The sequence below is a fragment of the Petromyzon marinus genome, chromosome 19 (genome assembly GCF_048934315.1).
Source record: "Petromyzon marinus isolate PM22_M1 ecotype Great Lakes invasive population chromosome 19, UKy_Petmar_22M1.pri1.0, whole genome shotgun sequence".
In the NCBI taxonomy this organism is placed as follows: Eukaryota; Metazoa; Chordata; class Hyperoartia; order Petromyzontiformes; family Petromyzontidae; genus Petromyzon; species Petromyzon marinus.
This window is the reverse complement of record NC_133685.1, coordinates 12,158,227-12,179,049: the sequence shown is the minus strand read 5'-3', so window position 1 is coordinate 12,179,049 and position 20,823 is coordinate 12,158,227. Positions and strand designations below refer to the sequence as shown.

The window sequence follows — 20,823 nt, the reverse complement described above, 5'->3', positions numbered from 1 at the left end:
GACGTGTCATTCTTTGTATTAATTTGAAACACATAAGAGCACTTATAGTTTACAGACTTGTCATATTTTGTATTAATATGAAACAACATATAAGTGGAATCTTAATGATTGCGGCACAGTTTTTCCAGTTAGATTTATACACGTATAATATAAGGGAAATTTGTGAATATGCGTGTCTGTTCGAAATGTTTAGCATACTTCCCGACATGCAACAAACTTTAAAATTGGCATGTGGGTATTTTCCAGACTGGAAACAATGCAAAAAGAATAAAGGTAGACTTTTATATTGGTGGGGGGGGGGGGGGGAGGCACAATAATGGATATATTTTGCACCAAAGTGAGTGGTGACGTCACATCTTTGTTATGTCACCCGCATGCGTCAGCGTTACGCTGTGTGCCGGCTGACGTCACGCATCACCCCCCAACCCTCCGCGTAGGCCGTGTATTAATCCAAGACAAGAATCCAAGTCCCGGGCGAAGCCGGGCAGTCAAGACGGGTAGTCAAGCTAGTACATATATAAAAGGAAGTACATCCCAATGCATTACATTATTTACTATTTTGTCAACTAGAGTTTGATCGTGAAGTAATACGTTTTCTTTAAGCCCAAGAACTCCAGATACTTAGAATGATTATAAAACCCTTACGTGTAGTTGACTGAGTCTTGACAGTTGTGGAAACCTTTGTGGTCGTGGTTTCTGCTGGAGTAGTATAAACCTTTGTTTTAGTGGTTTCTTTCGGAGTCGTCGTAGACACTGGTGATTTGCTTGAAGTTACAGGTGCAGATGTGGAAGCTGATATGAGGGAAAATATGCAAGGTTAGTTATTTTCTTGTTGATGCCAAGAGGTACGTTTGACAGTAAAGTGAGAGAAAAAAAATAAGGAATAGGTAATTTACCAACTGGGTAGCAGGCTTGGAGAAGTTGAGCAAGTAAGCTGATGTGCTCATGATATTCAATAGGATAAACACGGACATAAGCAGCATTGGATGGGATAGATGGGCTGAAATAAATGATGGTTTCCGGGTGTTCCTCAGAGTTGCCGTCAAATATCTGAAAAATAAAAGCAGTCATTACAAAGATGGTTTAAAATATCCCGTCAGCATTCTTGCATTGTGATTGTAAAATTACATGTTATTCCACAACACTCGCACAATTAACATGTTCAGATTCATTGACGACTGTAAAAGTATTACCTTGTTTAGTGGAATCCAAACAATTCCATCAACACTGTAGGAAATTGTGAATTTTGTAACCCACTCATTCTTTTCTTCCTTGCCCTTGATTTGTATACCAATAACTTCATTCCCTGGAGGGAACTGGAATTGTATGTATGGGTTGCTGGAAAAATTACAGAGAAAAATTAATGACAGCAAATGTACCGATGATTCTTATAATTATCTTAAGTAAACATGTCCTTGATGTGGGCATTTGCAAAGAGAATAAGGCGCACCTGTCATGTTTGTTTGGGGTCCAGGATTCATGAGAGTCCACCTCAGAACTTGCTGATTTTGCCGATGTTTGCTCATCACTTGAGGAGGAGTATGTTATCTTCGGGATAGGCATTATGTAATAGCAAGCTGCAATGAAAATCAAACAAAATTCACATTTGAAACATTCATAGTTTACAGACTTGTCATATTTTGTATCAATATGAAACAACATATAAGAGGAATCTTAATGATTGCGGCACAGTTTTTCCAGTTAGATTTATACACGTATAATATAAGGGAAATTTGTGAATATGCGTGTCTGTTCTAAATGTTTAGCATACTTCCCGACATGCAACAAACTTTAAAATTGGCATGTGGGTATTTTCCAGGCTGGACACAATGCAAAAAGAATAAAGATAGACTTTTATATTTTGGGGGGGGGGGGGAGGCACAATAATGGATATATTTTGCACGCAAGTGAGTGGTGACGTCACATCTTTGTCATGTCACCCGCATGCGTCAGCGTTACGCTGTGTGCCGGCTGACGTCACGCATCACCCCCCAACCCCCCGCGTAGGCCGTGTATTAATCCAAGACAGGAATCCAAGTCCCGGGCGAAGCCGGGTAGTCAAGCCGGGTAGTAAAGCTAGTACATATATAAAAGGAAGTACATCCCAATGCATTACATTATTTACTATTTTGTCAATTGGAGTATGATCGTGAAGTAATACGTTTTCCTTAAGCCCAAGAACTCCAAAGACTTAGAATGAGTATAAAAGCCTTACGTGTAGTTGACTGAGTCTTGACAGTTGTGGAAACCTTTGTGGTCGTGGTTTCTGCTGGAGTAGTGTAAACCTTTGTTTTACTGGTTTCTTTCGGAGTAGTCGTAGACACTGGTGATTTGCTTGAAGTTACAGGTGCAGATGTGGAAGCTGATATGAGGGAAAATATGCAAGGTTAGTTATTTTCGTGTTGATGCCAAGCAGTACGTTTGACAGTAAAGTGGGAGAAAAAATAAGGAATAGGTAATTTACCAACAGGGTAGCAGGCTTGGAGAAGTTGAGCAAGTAAGCTGATGTGCTCATGATATTCAATAGGATAAACACGGACATAAGCAGCATTGGATGGGATAGATGGGCTGAAATAAATGATGGTTTCCGGGTGTTCCTCAGAGTTGCCGTCAAATATCTGAAAAATAAAAGCAGTCATTACAAAGATGGTTTAAAATATCCCGTCAGCATACTTGCATTGTGATTGTAAAATTACATGTTATTCCACAACACTCGCACAATTAACATGTTCAGATTCATTGACGACTGTAAAAGTATTACCTTGTTTAGTGGAATCCATACAATCCCATCAACACTGTAGGAAATTGTGAATTTTGTAACCCACTCATTCTTTTCTTCCTTGCCCTTGATTTGTATACCAATAACTTCATTCCCTGGAGGGAACTGGAATTGTATGTATGGGTTGCTGTAAAATTACAGAGAAAAATTAATGACAGCAAATGTACCGATGATTCTTATAATTATCTTAAGTAAACATGTCCTTGATGTGGGCATTTGTGATGAGTATAAGGCGCACCTGTCATGTTTGTTTGGGGTCCAGGATTCATGAGAGTCCACCTCAGAACTTGCTGATTTTGCCGATGTTTGCTCATCACTTGAGGAGGAGTATGTTATCTTCGGGATAGGCATTATGTAATAGCAAGCTGCAATGAAAATCAAACAAAATTCACATTTGAAACATTCATAGTTTACAGACTTGTCATATTTTGTATTAATATGAAACAACATATAAGAGGAATCTTAATGATTGCGGCCCAGTTTTTGCAGTTAGATTTATACACGTATAATATAAGGGAAATTTGTGAATATGCGTGTCTGTTCGAAATGTTTAGCATACTTCCCGACATGCAACAAACTTTAAAATTGGCATGTGGGTATTTTCCAGGCTGGACACAATGCAAAAGTATAAAGATAGACTTTTATATTTTGGGGGGGAGGCACAATAATGGATATATTTTGCACGCAAGTGAGTGGTGACGTCACATCTTTGTCATGTCACCCGCATGCGTCAGCGTTACGCTGTGTGCCGGCTGACGTCACGCATCACCCCCCAACCCTCCGCGTAGGCCGTGTATTAATCAAAGACAAGAATCCAAGTCCTGGGCGAAGCCGGGCAGTCAAGCCGGGTAGTCAAGCTAGTACATATATAAAAGGAAGTACATCCCAATGCATTACATTATTTACTATTTTGTCAACTAGAGTATGATCGTGAAGTAATACGTGTTCCTTAAGCCCAAGAACTCCAGAGACTTAGAATGAATATAAAAGCCTTACGTGTAGTTGACTGAGTCTTGACAGTTGTGGAAACCTTTGTGGTCGTGGTTTCTGCTGGAGTAGTGTAAACCTTTGTTTTACTGGTTTCTTTCGGAGTAGTCGTAGACACTGGTGATTTGCTTGAAGTTACAGGTGCAGATGTGGAAGCTGATATGAGGGAAAATATGCAAGGTTAGTTATTTTCTTGTTGATGCCAAGCAGTACGTTTGACAATAAAATGGTAGAAAAAATAAGGAATAGGTCATTTACCAACAGGGTAGCAGGCTTGGAGAAGTTGAGCAAGTAAGCTGATGTGCTCATGATATTCAATAGGATAAACACGGACATAAGCAGCATTGGATGGTATAGATGGGCTGAAATAAATGATGGTTTCCGGGTGTTCCTCAGAGTTGCCGTCAAATATCTGAAAAATAAAAGCAGTCATTACGAAGATGGTTTAAAATATCCCGTCAGCATACTGCATTGTGATTGTAAAATTACATGTTATTCCACAACACTCGCACAATTAACATGTTCAGATTCATTGACGACTGTAAAAGTATTACCTTGTTTAGTGGAATCCATACAATTCCATCAACACTGTAGGAAATTGTGAATTTTGTAACCCACTCATTCTTTTCTTCCTTGCCCTTGATTTGTATACCAATAACTTCATTCCCTGGAGGGAACTGGAATTGTATGTATGGGTTGCTGTAAAAATTACAGAGAAAAATTAATGACAGCAAATGTACCGATGATTCTTATAATTATCTTAGGTAATCATGTCCTTGATGTGGGCATTTGTGATGAGTATAAGGCGCACCTGTCATGTTTGTTTGGGGTCCAGGATTCATGAGAGTCCACCTCAGAACTTGCTGATTTTGCCGATGTTTGCTCATCACTTGAGGAGGAGTATGTTATCTTCGGGATAGGCATTATGTAATAGCAAGCTGCAATGAAAATCAAACAAAATTCACATTTGAAACATTCATAGTTTACAGACTTGTCATATTTTGTATTAATATGAAACAACATATAAGAGGAATCTTAATGATTGCGGCCCAGTTTTTGCAGTTAGATTTATACACGTATAATATAAGGGAAATTTGTGAATATGCGTGTCTGTTCGAAATGTTTAGCATACTTCCCGACATGCAACAAACTTTAAAATTGGCATGTGGGTATTTTCCAGGCTGGACACAATGCAAAAAGTATAAAGATAGACTTTTATATTTTGGGGGGGAGGCACAATAATGGATATATTTTGCACGCAAGTGAGTGGTGACGTCACATCTTTGTCATGTCACCCGCATGCGTCAGCGTTACGCTGTGTGCCGGCTGACGTCACGCATCACCCCCCAACCCTCCGCGTAGGCCGTGTATTAATCCAAGACAAGAATCCAAGTCCCGGGCGAAGCCGGGCAGTCAAGCCGGGTAGTCAAGCTAGTACATATATAAAAGGAAGTACATCCCAATGCATTACATTATTTACTATTTTGTCAACTAGAGTATGATCGTGAAGTAATACGTTTTCCTTAAGCCCAAGAACTCCAAAGACTTAGAATGAATATAAAAGCCTTACGTGTAGTTGACTGAGTCTTGACAGTTGTGGAAACCTTTGTGGTCGTGGTTTCTGCTGGAGTAGTGTAAACCTTTGTTTTAGTGGTTTCTTTCGGAGTAGTCGTAGACACTGGTGATTTGCTTGAAGTTACAGGTGCAGATGTGGAAGCTGATATGAGGGAAAATATGCAAGGTTAGTTATTTTCTTGTTGATGCCAAGCAGTACGTTTGACAATAAAGTGGTAGAAAAAATAAGGAATAGGTCATTTACCAACAGGGTAGCAGGCTTGGAGAAGTTGAGCAAGTAAGCTGATGTGCTCATGATATTCAATAGGATAAACACGGACATAGGCAGCATTGGATGGTATAGATGGGCTGAAATAAATGATGGTTTCCGGGTGTTCCTCAGAGTTGCCGTCAAATATCTGAAAAATAAAAGCAGTCATTACGAAGATGGTTTAAAATATCCCGTCAGCATACTTGCATTGCGATTGTAAAATTACATGTTATTCCACAACACTCGCACAATTAACATGTTCAGATTCATTGACGACTGTAAAAGTATTACCTTGTTTAGTGGAATCCATACAATTCCATCAACACTGTAGGAAATTGTGAATTTTGTAACCCACTCGTTCTTTTCTTCCTTGCCCTTGATTTGTATACCAATAACTTCATTCCCTGGAGGGAACTGGAATTGTATGTATGGGTTGCTGGAAAAATTACAGAGAAAAATTAATGACAGCAAATGTACCGATGATTCTTATAATTATCTTAAGTAAACATGTCCTTGATGTGGGCATTTGTGATGAGTATAAGGCGCACCTGTCATGTTTGTTTGGGGTCCAGGATTCATGAGAGTCCACCTCAGAACTTGCTGATTTTGCCGATGTTTGCTCATCACTTGAGGAGGAGTATGTTATCTTCGGGATAGGCATTATGTAATAGCAAGCTGCAATGAAAATCAAACAAAATTCACATTTGAAACATTCATAGTTTACAGACTTGTCATATTTTGTATTAATATGAAACAACATATAAGAGGAATCTTAATGATTGCGGCCCAGTTTTTGCAGTTAGATTTATACACGTATAATATAAGGGAAATTTGTGAATATGCGTGTCTGTTCGAAATGTTTAGCATACTTCCCGACATGCAACAAACTTTAAAATTGGCATGTGGGTATTTTCCAGGCTGGACACAATGCAAAAAGTATAAAGATAGACTTTTATATTTTGGGGGGGTGGCACAATAATGGATATATTTTGCACGCAAGTGAGTGGTGACGTCACATCTTTGTCATGTCACCCGCATGCGTCAGCGTTACGCTGTGTGCCGGCTGACGTCACGCATCACCCCCCAACCCTCCGCGTAGGCCGTGTATTAATCCAAGACAAGAATCCAAGTCCTGGGCGAAGCCGGGCAGTCAAGCCGGGTAGTCAAGCTAGTACATATATAAAAGGAAGTACATCCCAATGCATTACATTATTTACTATTTTGTCAACTAGAGTATGATCGTGAAGTAATACGTTTTCCTTAAGCCCAAGAACTCCAGAGACTTAGAATGAATATAAAAGCCTTACGTGTAGTTGACTGAGTCTTGACAGTTGTGGAAACCTTTGTGGTCGTGGTTTCTGCTGGAGTAGTGTAAACCTTTGTTTTACTGGTTTCTTTCGGAGTAGTCGTAGATACTGGTGATTTGCTTGAAGTTACAGGTGCAGATGTGGAAGCTGATATGAGGGAAAATATGCAAGGTTAGTTATTTTCTTGTTGATGCCAAGCAGTACGTTTGACAATAAAGTGGTAGAAAAAATAAGGAATAGGTCATTTACCAACAGGGTAGCAGGCTTGGAGAAGTTGAGCAAGTAAGCTGATGTGCTCATGATATTCAATAGGATAAACACGGACATAAGCAGCATTGGATGGTATAGATGGGCTGAAATAAATGATGGTTTCCGGGTGTTCCTCAGAGTTGCCGTCAAATATCTGAAAAATAAAAGCAGTCATTACGAAGATGGTTTAAAATATCCCGTCAGCATACTGCATTGTGATTGTAAAATTACATGTTATTCCACAACACTCGCACAATTAACATGTTCAGATTCATTGACGACTGTAAAAGTATTACCTTGTTTAGTGGAATCCATACAATTTCATCAACACTGTAGGAAATTGTGAATTTTGTAACCCACTCGTTCTTTTCTTCCTTGCCCTTGATTTGTATACCAATAACTTCATTCCCTGGAGGGAACTGGAATTGTATGTATGGGTTGCTGTAAAAATTACAGAGAAAAATTAATGACAGCAAATGTACCGATGATTCTTATAATTATCTTAAGTAAACATGTCCTTGATGTGGGCATTTGTGATGAGTATAAGGCGCACCTGTCATGTTTGTTTGGGGTCCAGGATTCATGAGAGTCCACCTCAGAACTTGCTGATTTTGCCGATGTTTGCTCATCACTTGAGGAGGAGTATGTTATCTTTGGAATAGGCATTATGTAATAGCAAGCTGCAATGAAAATCAATCAAAATGCACATTAGAAGCACTCATAGTTTGCAGACTTCTCATATTTTGTATTAATATGAAACATATAAGAACACTTGTATTTTACAGACGTGTCATATTTTGTTGTTAAAATGAGAGATGTAATGTTTCTGGTAGAAATGTTTTCATTTTACATACAAATGATATTTGGCAGTGTACTTCATTATCGATGTTTTTTTCTCCAATTAGAGTATGATCACGTATTGTTAGTATTCATATCAGCCCAAGACTTTCAGAGACTAAGTATAAAGGTCTTACGTGTAGTTGACTGAGTCTTGAGAGTAGTGGAAACCTTCGTTGTAGTGGATTTTTTTGGAGTAGTAGTAGAAACAGGTGGGGATGTGAATGCTGATGTAAGAAAAGCATAGGAAGTTAGTTTTTCCTTCTTCATACGTAGAAATATGTGAAGCATGAACCAATGAAAGGAGTAAATTTAATTTTTTAAATGTAAATATATTGCAGGATGATATTTCTGTCTAACTTGTATCATACGGTATATAATAGTTAACTTATTAAAAACCCTTTGGTATAGCTACAAATATTGCTTAATCCTACTATGATTGTGTTTAATATTTGGTTGTGCTGCATGCATACATAATGTTGAGATTATTATATTGTAATTGCTTTTAACATTTATTTAAATGATCCCACAAATGATGTGCATATTACTCTTCAACTGTACGACTAGAAGCATATGTTTGTGTATATGATAAATATGCGTAATGCATATAGATACATTCCATTTGTGTATATTGAATGTTATACAAGTCATCTTCGTTCATATACATAAATACATGAGATGGTAACTCAGTTGCTGGCCATATTCTGATGGGGCCAAGTAGATTCATTTTGGAATTTACACCATAATGCAGCAGAGCACGCATGATGCACATCATTTGAATAGTATGGTATCCTTGCCATGACCTCCCCTCATTGTGGAATGCCACTTTCGACTTGTGCATGAGTTGTAGAGATCTTATGTGTCTGTTTGGACCTGCTCGGATTTCCCCTAGCTCCAATGTATGGAATAGACGCATGGAAGAACGTTTGAATGAATAACGAAAAACGTTTACATTCCTTTCCAACCAAAGATGGTAGAATGATGGATACCACCACTACAATGAGTGTGGACCACTACCTGATTTCCATGGCTTGCCTCCAATCTAAATCACATCAAAACTATAGGACCATCTTCATTATTTGGTGCAATAATTTTAATTTTAACACGAGAAAATTAATACATTTTAATAATAAACCCAACTTCATGTTATTACTATTTTTCACAATTTCCATTTAGTTTCTTCTCCACTCTCGCCTGAAAAAAAGTAACTAATTGCTGAAAACATTATAAGGACATGAACATAGGCACGTGGAATATTACTATTTAAACTTACGCGGCATTGTAAATGGTGGCAGAGATTCTGTGAGTGGTAAAGCAGATCCTCCAGGTGTAGTTGTATGTCCAGTCGTCTTCGAAGTCGAGGATCTTTGTGTTGTTTTTGTTGTTTTGAGTGTCTGACTGGTGTAAGTTGTGTGTTCTTCCGGTGTTGTAGAGGCTAGACAGGGTAAAAATGTCATTAGAAAAGTACGTAAAATGTTTTATTACATTATGTAGATTTTTATTCAGTTGTGTATAGTATTAGAATAGAAAATTGCTATCTGGGTAGTATATTATTGCAAATACGTGTACACATTCTGCATGTGAACAGTACTTGCATGCAATGACTAACTTAATTGATAACATTATTCATTACAAGCGTTCGTGACTGCAAGCAGTCATAATCTTTGGGTCTTTCGGTAAAGCCACGTAGATAGAAAAAATAGCTAAAATAAAAATCACGACGTTTCGCTCGCAACAACAAGCAATCGTCTTCAGGTGAAAAAGACGATTGTTTGTGTTGCGATCGAAACATCGTGATTTTGATAATTTGTTTCTATCTATGTGGCTTTACCGAAAGACCCAAAGAATATTACTCATTACAACTGTTAAATTAATGTGTTTTAACTTCACATATTGTACAAATACCACCAGTTGAAAACTTTTGAGAAGAAACATGAGCTAAAACGAATATATGTTGTGTTTAAGAAAACCGTAAAAGCAGGATAGTGATATATATATGTACTACGTATACATTTCAGGATACAATCATAATATGAATGAATTACTTTTGCAATACACTTTTTTAGATATCATATGTATCGTGATATTAAAATAATGATGAGTACCATGATGAAGGTGTTAAAATGTTTAATGTGGCCAATTATTTACATACTTTATTAATATACATTATATGTTGGGAATCATCTTTTAGTAGCAGCTGAAAGCTAGGTTAGATATTTTCTTGCTGATGCCAAGCAGTACGTTTGACAATAAAGTGGGAGAAAAAAAATAAGGAATAGGTAATTTACCAACAGGGTAGCAGGCTTGGAGAAGTTGAGCAAGTAAGCTGATGTGCTCATGATATTCAATAGGATAAACACGGACATAAGCAGCATTGGATGGGATAGATGGGCTGAAATAAATGATGGTTTCCGGGTGTTCCTCAGAGTTGCCGTCAAATATCTGAAAAATAAAAGCAGTCATTATGAAGATGGTTTAAAATATCCCGTCAGCATACTTGCATTGTAATTGTAAAGTTACATGTTGTTCCACAACACTCGCACAATTAACATGTTCAGATTCATTGACGCCTGTAAAAGTATTACCTTGTTTAGTGGAATCCATACAATTCCATCAACACTGTAGGAAATTGTGAATTTTGTAACCCACTCATTCTTTTCTTCCTTGCCCTTGATTTGTATACCAATAACTTCATTCCCTGGAGGGAACTGGAATTGTATGTATGGGTTGCTGGAAAAATTACAGAGAAAAATTAATGACAGCAAATGTACCGATGATTCTTATAATTATCTTAAGTAAACATGTCCTTGATGTGAGCATTTGCGATGAGTATAAGGCGCACCTGTCATGTTTGTTTGGGGTCCAGGATTCATGAGAGTCCACCTCAGAACTTGCTGATTTTGCCGATGTTTGCTCATCACTTGAGGAGGAGTATGTTATCTTCGGGATAGGCATTATGTAATAGCAAGCTGCAATGAAAATAAAACAAAATTCACATTTGAAACATTCATAGTTTACAGACGTGTCATTCTTTGTATTAATTTGAAACACATAAGAGCACTTATAGTTTACAGACTTGTCATATTTTGTATTAATATGAAACAACATATAAGTGGAATCTTAATGATTGCGGCACAGTTTTTCCAGTTAGATTTATACACGTATAATATAAGGGAAATTTGTGAATATGCGTGTCTGTTCGAAATGTTTAGCATACTTCCTGACATGCAACAAACTTTAAAATTGGCATGTGGGTATTTTCCAGACTGGAAACAATGCAAAAAGAATAAAGATAGACTTTTATATTGGTGGGGGGGGGGGGGAGGCACAATAATGGATATATTTTGCACCAAAGTGAGTGGTGACGTCACATCTTTGTTATGTCACCCGCATGCGTCAGCGTTACGCTGTGTGCCGGCTGACGTCACGCATCACCCCCCAACCCTCCGCGTAGGCCGTGTATTAATCCAAGACAAGAATCCAAGTCCCGGGCGAAGCCGGGCAGTCAAGACGGGTAGTCAAGCTAGTACATATATAAAAGGAAGTACATCCCAATGCATTACATTATTTACTATTTTGTCAACTAGAGTTTGATCGTGAAGCAATACGTTTTATTTAAGCCCAAGAACTCCAGATACTTAGAATGATTATAAAACCCTTACGTGTAGTTGACTGAGTCTTGACAGTTGTGGAAACCTTTGTGGTCGTGGTTTCTGCTGGAGTAGTATAAACCTTTGTTTTAGTGGTTTCTTTCGGAGTAGTCGTAGACACTGGTGATTTGCTTGAAGTTACAGGTGCAGATGTGGAAGCTGATATGAGGGAAAATATGCAAGGTTAGTTATTTTCTTGTTGATGCCAAGAGGTACGTTTGACAGTAAAGTGAGAGAAAAAAAATAAGGAATAGGTAATTTACCAACTGGGTAGCAGGCTTGGAGAAGTTGAGCAAGTAAGCTGATGTGCTCATGATATTCAATAGGATAAACACGGACATAAGCAGCATTGGATGGGATAGATGGGCTGAAATAAATGATGGTTTCCGGGTGTTCCTCAGAGTTGCCGTCAAATATCTGAAAAATAAAAGCAGTCATTACAAAGATGGTTTAAAATATCCCGTCAGCATTCTTGCATTGTGATTGTAAAATTACATGTTATTCCACAACACTCGCACAATTAACATGTTCAGATTCATTGACGACTGTAAAAGTATTACCTTGTTTAGTGGAATCCAAACAATTCCATCAACACTGTAGGAAATTGTGAATTTTGTAACCCACTCATTCTTTTCTTCCTTGCCCTTGATTTGTATACCAATAACTTCATTCCCTGGAGGGAACTGGAATTGTATGTATGGGTTGCTGGAAAAATTACAGAGAAAAATTAATGACAGCAAATGTACCGATGATTCTTATAATTATCTTAAGTAAACATGTCCTTGATGTGGGCATTTGCAAAGAGAATAAGGCGCACCTGTCATGTTTGTTTGGGGTCCAGGATTCATGAGAGTCCACCTCAGAACTTGCTGATTTTGCCGATGTTTGCTCATCACTTGAGGAGGAGTATGTTATCTTCGGGATAGGCATTATGTAATAGCAAGCTGCAATGAAAATCAAACAAAATTCACATTTGAAACATTCATAGTTTACAGACTTGTCATATTTTGTATCAATATGAAACAACATATAAGAGGAATCTTAATGATTGCGGCACAGTTTTTCCAGTTAGATTTATACACGTATAATATAAGGGAAATTTGTGAATATGCGTGTCTGTTCTAAATGTTTAGCATACTTCCCGACATGCAACAAACTTTAAAATTGGCATGTGGGTATTTTCCAGGCTGGACACAATGCAAAAAGAATAAAGATAGACTTTTATATTTTGGGGGGGGGGGGGGAGGCACAATAATGGATATATTTTGCATGCAAGTGAGTGGTGACGTCACATCTTTGTCATGTCACCCGCATGCGTCAGCGTTACGCTGTGTGCCGGCTGACGTCACGCATCACCCCCCAACCCCCCGCGTAGGCCGTGTATTAATCCAAGACAAGAATCCAAGTCCCGGGCGAAGCCGGGTAGTCAAGCCGGGTAGTAAAGCTAGTACATATATAAAAGGAAGTACATCCCAATGCATTACATTATTTACTATTTTGTCAATTGGAGTATGATCGTGAAGTAATACGTTTTCCTTAAGCCCAAGAACTCCAAAGACTTAGAATGAGTATAAAAGCCTTACGTGTAGTTGACTGAGTCTTGACAGTTGTGGAAACCTTTGTGGTCGTGGTTTCTGCTGGAGTAGTGTAAACCTTTGTTTTAGTGGTTTCTTTCGGAGTAGTCGTAGACACTGGTGATTTGCTTGAAGTTACAGGTGCAGATGTGGAAGCTGATATGAGGGAAAATATGTAAGGTTAGTTATTTTCGTGTTGATGCCAAGCAGTACGTTTGACAGTAAAGTGGGAGAAAAAATAAGGAATAGGTCATTTACCAACAGGGTAGCAGGCTTGGAGAAGTTGAGCAAGTAAGCTGATGTGCTCATGATATTCAATAGGATAAACACGGACATAAGCAGCATTGGATGGGATAGATGGGCTGAAATAAATGATGGTTTCCGGGTGTTCCTCAGAGTTGCCGTCAAATATCTGAAAAATAAAAGCAGTCATTACAAAGATGGTTTAAAATATCCCGTCAGCATACTTGCATTGTGATTGTAAAATTACATGTTATTCCACAACACTCGCACAATTAACATGTTCAGATTCATTGACGACTGTAAAAGTATTACCTTGTTTAGTGGAATCCATACAATTCCATCAACACTGTAGGAAATTGTGAATTTTGTAACCCACTCATTCTTTTCTTCCTTGCCCTTGATTTGTATACCAATAACTTCATTCCCTGGAGGGAACTGGAATTGTATGTATGGGTTGCTGTAAAAATTACAGAGAAAAATTAATGACAGCAAATGTACCGATGATTCTTATAATTATCTTAAGTAAACATGTCCTTGATGTGGGCATTTGTGATGAGTATAAGGCGCACCTGTCATGTTTGTTTGGGGTCCAGGATTCATGAGAGTCCACCTCAGAACTTGCTGATTTTGCCGATGTTTGCTCATCACTTGAGGAGGAGTATGTTATCTTCGGGATAGGCATTATGTAATAGCAAGCTGCAATGAAAATCAAACAAAATTCACATTTGAAACATTCATAGTTTACAGACTTGTCATATTTTGTATTAATATGAAACAACATATAAGAGGAATCTTAATGATTGCGGCCCAGTTTTTGCAGTTAGATTTATACACGTATAATATAAGGGAAATTTGTGAATATGCGTGTCTGTTCTAAATGTTTAGCATACTTCCCGACATGCAACAAACTTTAAAATTGGCATGTGGGTTTTTTCCAGGCTGGACACAATGCAAAAAGTATAAAGATAGACTTTTATATTTTGGGGGGGTGGCACAATAATGGATATATTTTGCACGCAAGTGAGTGGTGACGTCACATCTTTGTCATGTCACCCGCATGCGTCAGCGTTACGCTGTGTGCCGGCTGACGTCACGCATCACCCCCCAACCCTCCGCGTAGGCCGTGTATTAATCCAAGACAAGAATCCAAGTCCTGGGCGAAGCCGGGCAGTCAAGCCGGGTAGTCAAGCTAGTACATATATAAAAGGAAGTACATCCCAATGCATTACATTATTTACTATTTTGTCAATTGGAGTATGATCGTGAAGTAATACGTTTTCCTTAAGCCCAAGAACTCCAGAGACTTAGAATGAATATAAAAGCCTTACGTGTAGTTGACTGAGTCTTGACAGTTGTGGAAACCTTTGTGGTCGTGGTTTCTGCTGGAGTAGTGTAAACCTTTGTTTTAGTGGTTTCTTTCGGAGTAGTCGTAGACACTGGTGATTTGCTTGAAGTTACAGGTGCAGATGTGGAAGCTGATATGAGGGAAAATATGCAAGGTTAGTTATTTTCGTGTTGATGCCAAGCAGTACGTTTGACAGTAAAGTGGGAGAAAAAATAAGGAATAGGTCATTTACCAACAGGGTAGCAGGCTTGGAGAAGTTGAGCAAGTAAGCTGATGTGCTCATGATATTCAATAGGATAAACACGGACATAAGCAGCATTGGATGGGATAGATGGGCTGAAATAAATGATGGTTTCCGGGTGTTCCTCAGAGTTGCCGTCAAATATCTGAAAAATAAAAGCAGTCATTACAAAGATGGTTTAAAATATCCCGTCAGCATACTTGCATTGTGATTGTAAAATTACATGTTATTCCACAACACTCGCACAATTAACATGTTCAGATTCATTGACGACTGTAAAAATATTACCTTGTTTAGTGGAATCCATACAATTCCATCAACACTGTAGGAAATTGTGAATTTTGTAACCCACTCATTCTTTTCTTCCTTGCCCTTGATTTGTATACCAATAACTTCATTCCCTGGAGGGAACTGGAATTGTATGTATGGGTTGCTGTAAAAATTACAGAGAAAAATTAATGACAGCAAATGTACCGATGATTCTTATAATTATCTTAAGTAAACATGTCCTTGATGTGGGCATTTGTGATGAGTATAAGGCGCACCTGTCATGTTTGTTTGGGGTCCAGGATTCATGAGAGTCCACCTCAGAACTTGCTGATTTTGCCGATGTTTGCTCATCACTTGAGGAGGAGTATGTTATCTTCGGGATAGGCATTATGTAATAGCAAGCTGCAATGAAAATCAAACAAAATTCACATTTGAAACATTCATAGTTTACAGACTTGTCATATTTTGTATTAATATGAAACAACATGTAAGAGGAATCTTAATGATTGCGGCCCAGTTTTTGCAGTTAGATTTATACACGTATAATATAAGGGAAATTTGTGAATATGCGTGTCTGTTCGAAATGTTTAGCATACTTCCCGACATGCAACAAACTTTAAAATTGGCATGTGGATATTTTCCAGGCTGGACACAATGCAAAAAGTATAAAGATAGACTTTTATATTTTGGGGGGGAGGCACAATAATGGATATATTTTGCACGCAAGTGAGTGGTGACGTCACATCTTTGTCATGTCACCCGCATGCGTCAGCGTTACGCTGTGTGCCGGCTGACGTCACGCATCACCCCCCAACCCTCCGCGTAGGCCGTGTATTAATCCAAGACAAGAATCCAAGTCCTGGGCGAAGCCAGGCAGTCAAGCCGGGTAGTCAAGCTAGTACATATATACAAGGAAGTACATCCCAATGCATTACATTATTTACTATTTTGTCAACTAGAGTATGATCGTGAAGTAATACGTTTTCCTTAAGCCCAAGAACTCCAGAGACTTAGAATGAATATAAAAGCCTTACGTGTAGTTGACTGAGTCTTGACAGTTGTGTAAACCTTTGTGGTCGTGGTTTCTGCTGGAGTAGTGTAAACCTTTGTTTTACTGGTTTCTTTCGGAGTAGTCGTAGATACTGGTGATTTGCTTGAAGTTACAGGTGCAGATGTGGAAGCTGATATGAGGGAAAATATGCAAGGTTAGTTATTTTCTTGTTGATGCCAAGCAGTACGTTTGACAATAAAGTGGTAGAAAAAATAAGGAATAGGTCATTTACCAACAGGGTAGCAGGCTTGGAGAAGTTGAGCAAGTAAGCTGATGTGCTCATGATATTCAATAGGATAAACACGGACATAAGCAGCATTGGATGGTATAGATGGGCTGAAATAAATGATGGTTTCCGGGTGTTCCTCAGAGTTGCCGTCAAATATCTGAAAAATAAAAGCAGTCATTACGAAGATGGTTTAAAATATCCCGTCATCATACTGCATTGTGATTGTAAAATTACATGTTATTCCACAACACTCGCACAATTAACATGTTCAGATTCATTGACGACTGTAAAAGTATTACCTTGTTTAGTGGAATCCATACAATTCCATCAACACTGTAGGAAATTGTGAATTTTGTAACCCACTCGTTCTTTTCTTCCTTGCCCTTGATTTGTATACCAATAACTTCATTCCCTGGAGGGAACTGGAATTGTATGTATGGGTTGCTGTAAAAATTACAGAGAAAAATTAATGACAGCAAATGTACCGATGATTCTTATAATTATCTTAAGTAAACATGTCCTTGAAGTGGGCATTTGTGATGAGTATAAGGCGCACCTGTCATGTTTGTTTGGGGTCCAGGATTCATGAGAGTCCACCTCAGAACTTGCTGATTTTGCCGATGTTTGCTCATCACTTGAGGAGGAGTATGTTATCTTTGGAATAGGCATTATGTAATAGCAAGCTGCAATGAAAATCAATCAAAATGCACATTAGAAGCGCTCATAGTTTGCAGACTTCTCATATTTTGTATTAATATGAAACATATAAGAACACTTGTATTTTACAGACGTGTCATATTTTGTTGTTAAAATGAGAGATGTAATGTTTCTGGTAGAAATGTTTTCATTTTACATACAAATGATATTTGGCAGTGTACTTCATTATCGATGTTTTTTTCTCCAATTAGAGTATGATCACGTATTGTTAGTATTCATATCAGCCCAAGACTTTCAGAGACTAAGTATAAAGGTCTTACGTGTAGTTGACTGAGTCTTGAGAGTAGTGGAAACCTTCGTTGTAGTGGATTTTTTTGGAGTAGTAGTAGAAACAGGTGGGGATGTGAATGCTGATGTAAGAAAAGCATAGGAAGTTAGTTTTTCCTTCTTCATACGTAGAAATATGTGAAGCATGAACCAATGAAAGTAGTAAATTTAATTTTTTAAATGTAAATATATTGCAGGGTGATATTTCTGTCTAACTTGTATCATACGGTATATAATAGTTAACTTATTAAAAACCCTTTGGTATAGCTACAAATATTGCTTAATCCTACTATGATTGTGTTTAATATTTGGTTGTGCTGCATGCATACATAATGTTGAGATTATTATATTGTAATTGCTTTTAACATTTATTTAAATGATCCCACAAATGATGTGCATATTACTCTTCAACTGTACGACTAGAAGCATATGTTTGTGTATATGATAAATATGCGTAATGCATATAGATACATTCTATTTGTGTATATTGAATGTTATACAAGTCATCTTCGTTCATATACATAAATACATGAGATGGTAACTCAGTTGCTGGCCATATTCTGATGGGGCCAAGTAGATTCATTTTGGAATTTACACCATAATGCAGCAGAGCACGCATGATGCACATCATTTGAATAGTATGGTATCCTTGCCATGACCTCCCCTCATTGTGGAATGCCACTTTCGACGTGTGCATGAGTTGTAGAGATCTTATGTGTCTGTTTGGACCTGCTCGGATTTCCCCTAGCTCCAATGTATGGAATAGACGCATGGAAGAACGTTTGAATGAATAACGAAAAACGTTTACATTCCTTTCCAACCAAAGATGGTAGAATGATGGACACCACCACTACAATGAGTGTGGACCACTACCTGATTTGAATGGCTTGCCTCCAATCTAAATCACATCAAAACTATAGGACCATCTTCATTATTTGTTGCAATAATTTTAACACGAGAAAATTAATTACATTTTAACAATAAACCCAACTTCATGTTATTACTATTTTTCACAATTTCCATTTCGTTTCTTCACTACTCTCGACTGAAAAAATGTAGCTAATTGCTGAAAAGATTATAAGGACATGAACATAAACACGTGGAACATTAATATTTAAACTTACGCGGCAGTGTAAATGGTGGCAGAGATTCTGTGAGTGGTAAAGCAGATCCTCCAGGTGTAGTTGTATGTCCAGTCGTCTTCGAAGTCGAGGATCTTTGTGTTGTTTTTGTTGTTTTGAGTGTCTGACTGGTGTAAGTTGTGTGTTCTTCCGGTGTTGTAGAGGCTAGACAGGGTAAAAATTTCATTAGAAAAGTACGTAAAATTTTAACTAAATTATGTAGATTTTTATTCAGTTGTGTATAGTATTAAAATAGAAAATTGCCATCTGGGTATATTATTGCAAATACGTGTACAAATTCTGTATGTGAACAGTACTTGCGTGCAGTGACTAACTTAATTGATAACATTATTCATTACAAGCATTCGTGACTTCTGGCAGTCATAGTCTTTGGGTCTTTCGGTAAAGCCACGTAGATTTAAAAATAATAACTAAATTAAAAATCACAACGTTTCGATCGCAACACAAGCAATCGTCTTCAGGTGAAAAATACGATTGCTTGTGTTGCGATAGAAACGTCGTAATTTAATTTTTTTGTTATTTTTTTCTATCTAAGTGGCTTTACCGAAAAAGCCAAAGAATATTATTCATTACAGCTGTTAAATTAATGTGTTTTAACTTCACATATTGTACAAATACCACCAGTTGAAAACTTTTGATGAGAAACATGAGCTAAAACGAATATATGTTGTGTTTAAGAAAACCGTGAAAGCAGGAAAGTGATATATATATGTACTACGTATACATTTCAGGATACAATCATAATATGAATGAATTACTTTTGCAATACACTTTTTTAGATATCATATGTATCGTGATATTAAAATTTTGATGAGTACCATGATGAAGGTGTTAAAATGTATAATGTGGCCAATTATTATATAGGAAACGTTCACATCCTAACATTCATATTGGAAACCTGAAAAAGTTGTATCACTCCAATATAAAAGCAACATTGGTCTAAAATACAAAGAAGGCAATGATATGGCCTCACGTGTTGTGGTTTGAATGCTTGTTGTTGTCACTGTAGGGGTGTGAGGGGGCGATGTTGGTGTTTTAGTTGTTGTATGATCTTCTATTGTTGTTGCTGTTAAGGAAAAAAATGTACGTTACACATACGATGCAGAAAATACTCATGCGGTTTATAAGTATAGCAATAAATTCAGCACTTGTTTAAACCAAGAGGTAATTTACAGACATTTTTATTTTGCAAGGGAGACCTTATGAGAGGGTCAACATTATTAATGCCGGTGTAATTATTGGTAATCGAGTATGTGTATTAATGAATTGGTTTGAGGGAAAAATATGCCAGACGAGTTATTTTCTTGTTGATGCCAAGCAGTACATTTGACAATAAAGTAGTACAAAAAAATAAGGAATAGGTAATTTACACTTATGCTGACAGTCTTGTAGAAGTTGAGCAAGTAAGCTGATGTGCCCATGATATTCAATAGGATAAACACGGACATAAGCAGCATTGGATGGTATAGATGGGCTGAAATAAATTATGATTTCCGGGTGTCCCTTAGAGTTGCCAGCAAATATCTGAAAAATAAAAGCAGTCATTACAAAGATGGTTTAAAATATCCCGTCAGCATACTTGCATTGTGATTGTAAAATTACATGTTATTCCACAACACTCGCACAATTAACATGTTAAGACCCGTTGAAACCTGTAAAAGTATTACCTCGTTCAGCTGAATCCATACAATTCCATCAACACTGTAGGAAATTGTGAATTTTGTAACCCACTCCTCCTTTTCTTCCTTGCCCTTGATTTGTATACCAATAACTTCATTCCCTGGAGGGAATTGGAATTGTATGTAGGGGTTGCTGTAAAAATTACAGAGAAGAATTAATGACAGCAAACATACCGATGATTCTTATAATTATCTTAACGACATGTCCTTGATGTGGGCATTTGCTAAGAGTATAAGACGCACCTGTCATGTTTGTTTGGGGTCCAGGATTCATGAGAGTCCACCTCAGAACTTGCTGATTCTGCCGATGTTTGCTCATCACTTGAGGAGGAGTATGTTATCTTCGGGATAGGCATTATGTAATAGCAAGCTGCAACGAAAATCAAACAAAATTCACATTTAAAACCCTTGTTGACAAGATGAGTCATTGA

General features: G+C 37.6%; 1 protein-coding gene and 2 long non-coding RNA genes across 5 annotated transcripts in view; 1 reads left to right on the top strand and 2 right to left on the bottom strand.

Annotated features, from left to right (window-relative positions):
* LOC116943721 (coiled-coil domain-containing protein 89) overlaps positions 1–20,823 on the top strand; it is an 86,125-nt gene that overhangs the window by 63,345 nt on the left and 1,957 nt on the right. The gene's annotated exons all lie outside the window — the stretch shown is intronic.
* Positions 7,893–10,439, bottom strand: LOC142925104 (uncharacterized). Its single transcript, XR_012942208.1, has 3 exons — positions 10,273–10,439; positions 9,258–9,419; positions 7,893–8,211 (listed from the first exon to the last, which is right to left on the bottom strand). It is a non-coding gene; the product is annotated as an uncharacterized LOC142925104 (long non-coding RNA).
* On the bottom strand, positions 17,316–20,626 carry LOC142925103 (uncharacterized). The gene is made up of 5 exons (XR_012942207.1): positions 20,381–20,626; positions 20,084–20,237; positions 19,687–19,779; positions 18,696–18,857; positions 17,316–17,654 (listed from the first exon to the last, which is right to left on the bottom strand). It is a non-coding gene; the product is annotated as an uncharacterized LOC142925103 (long non-coding RNA).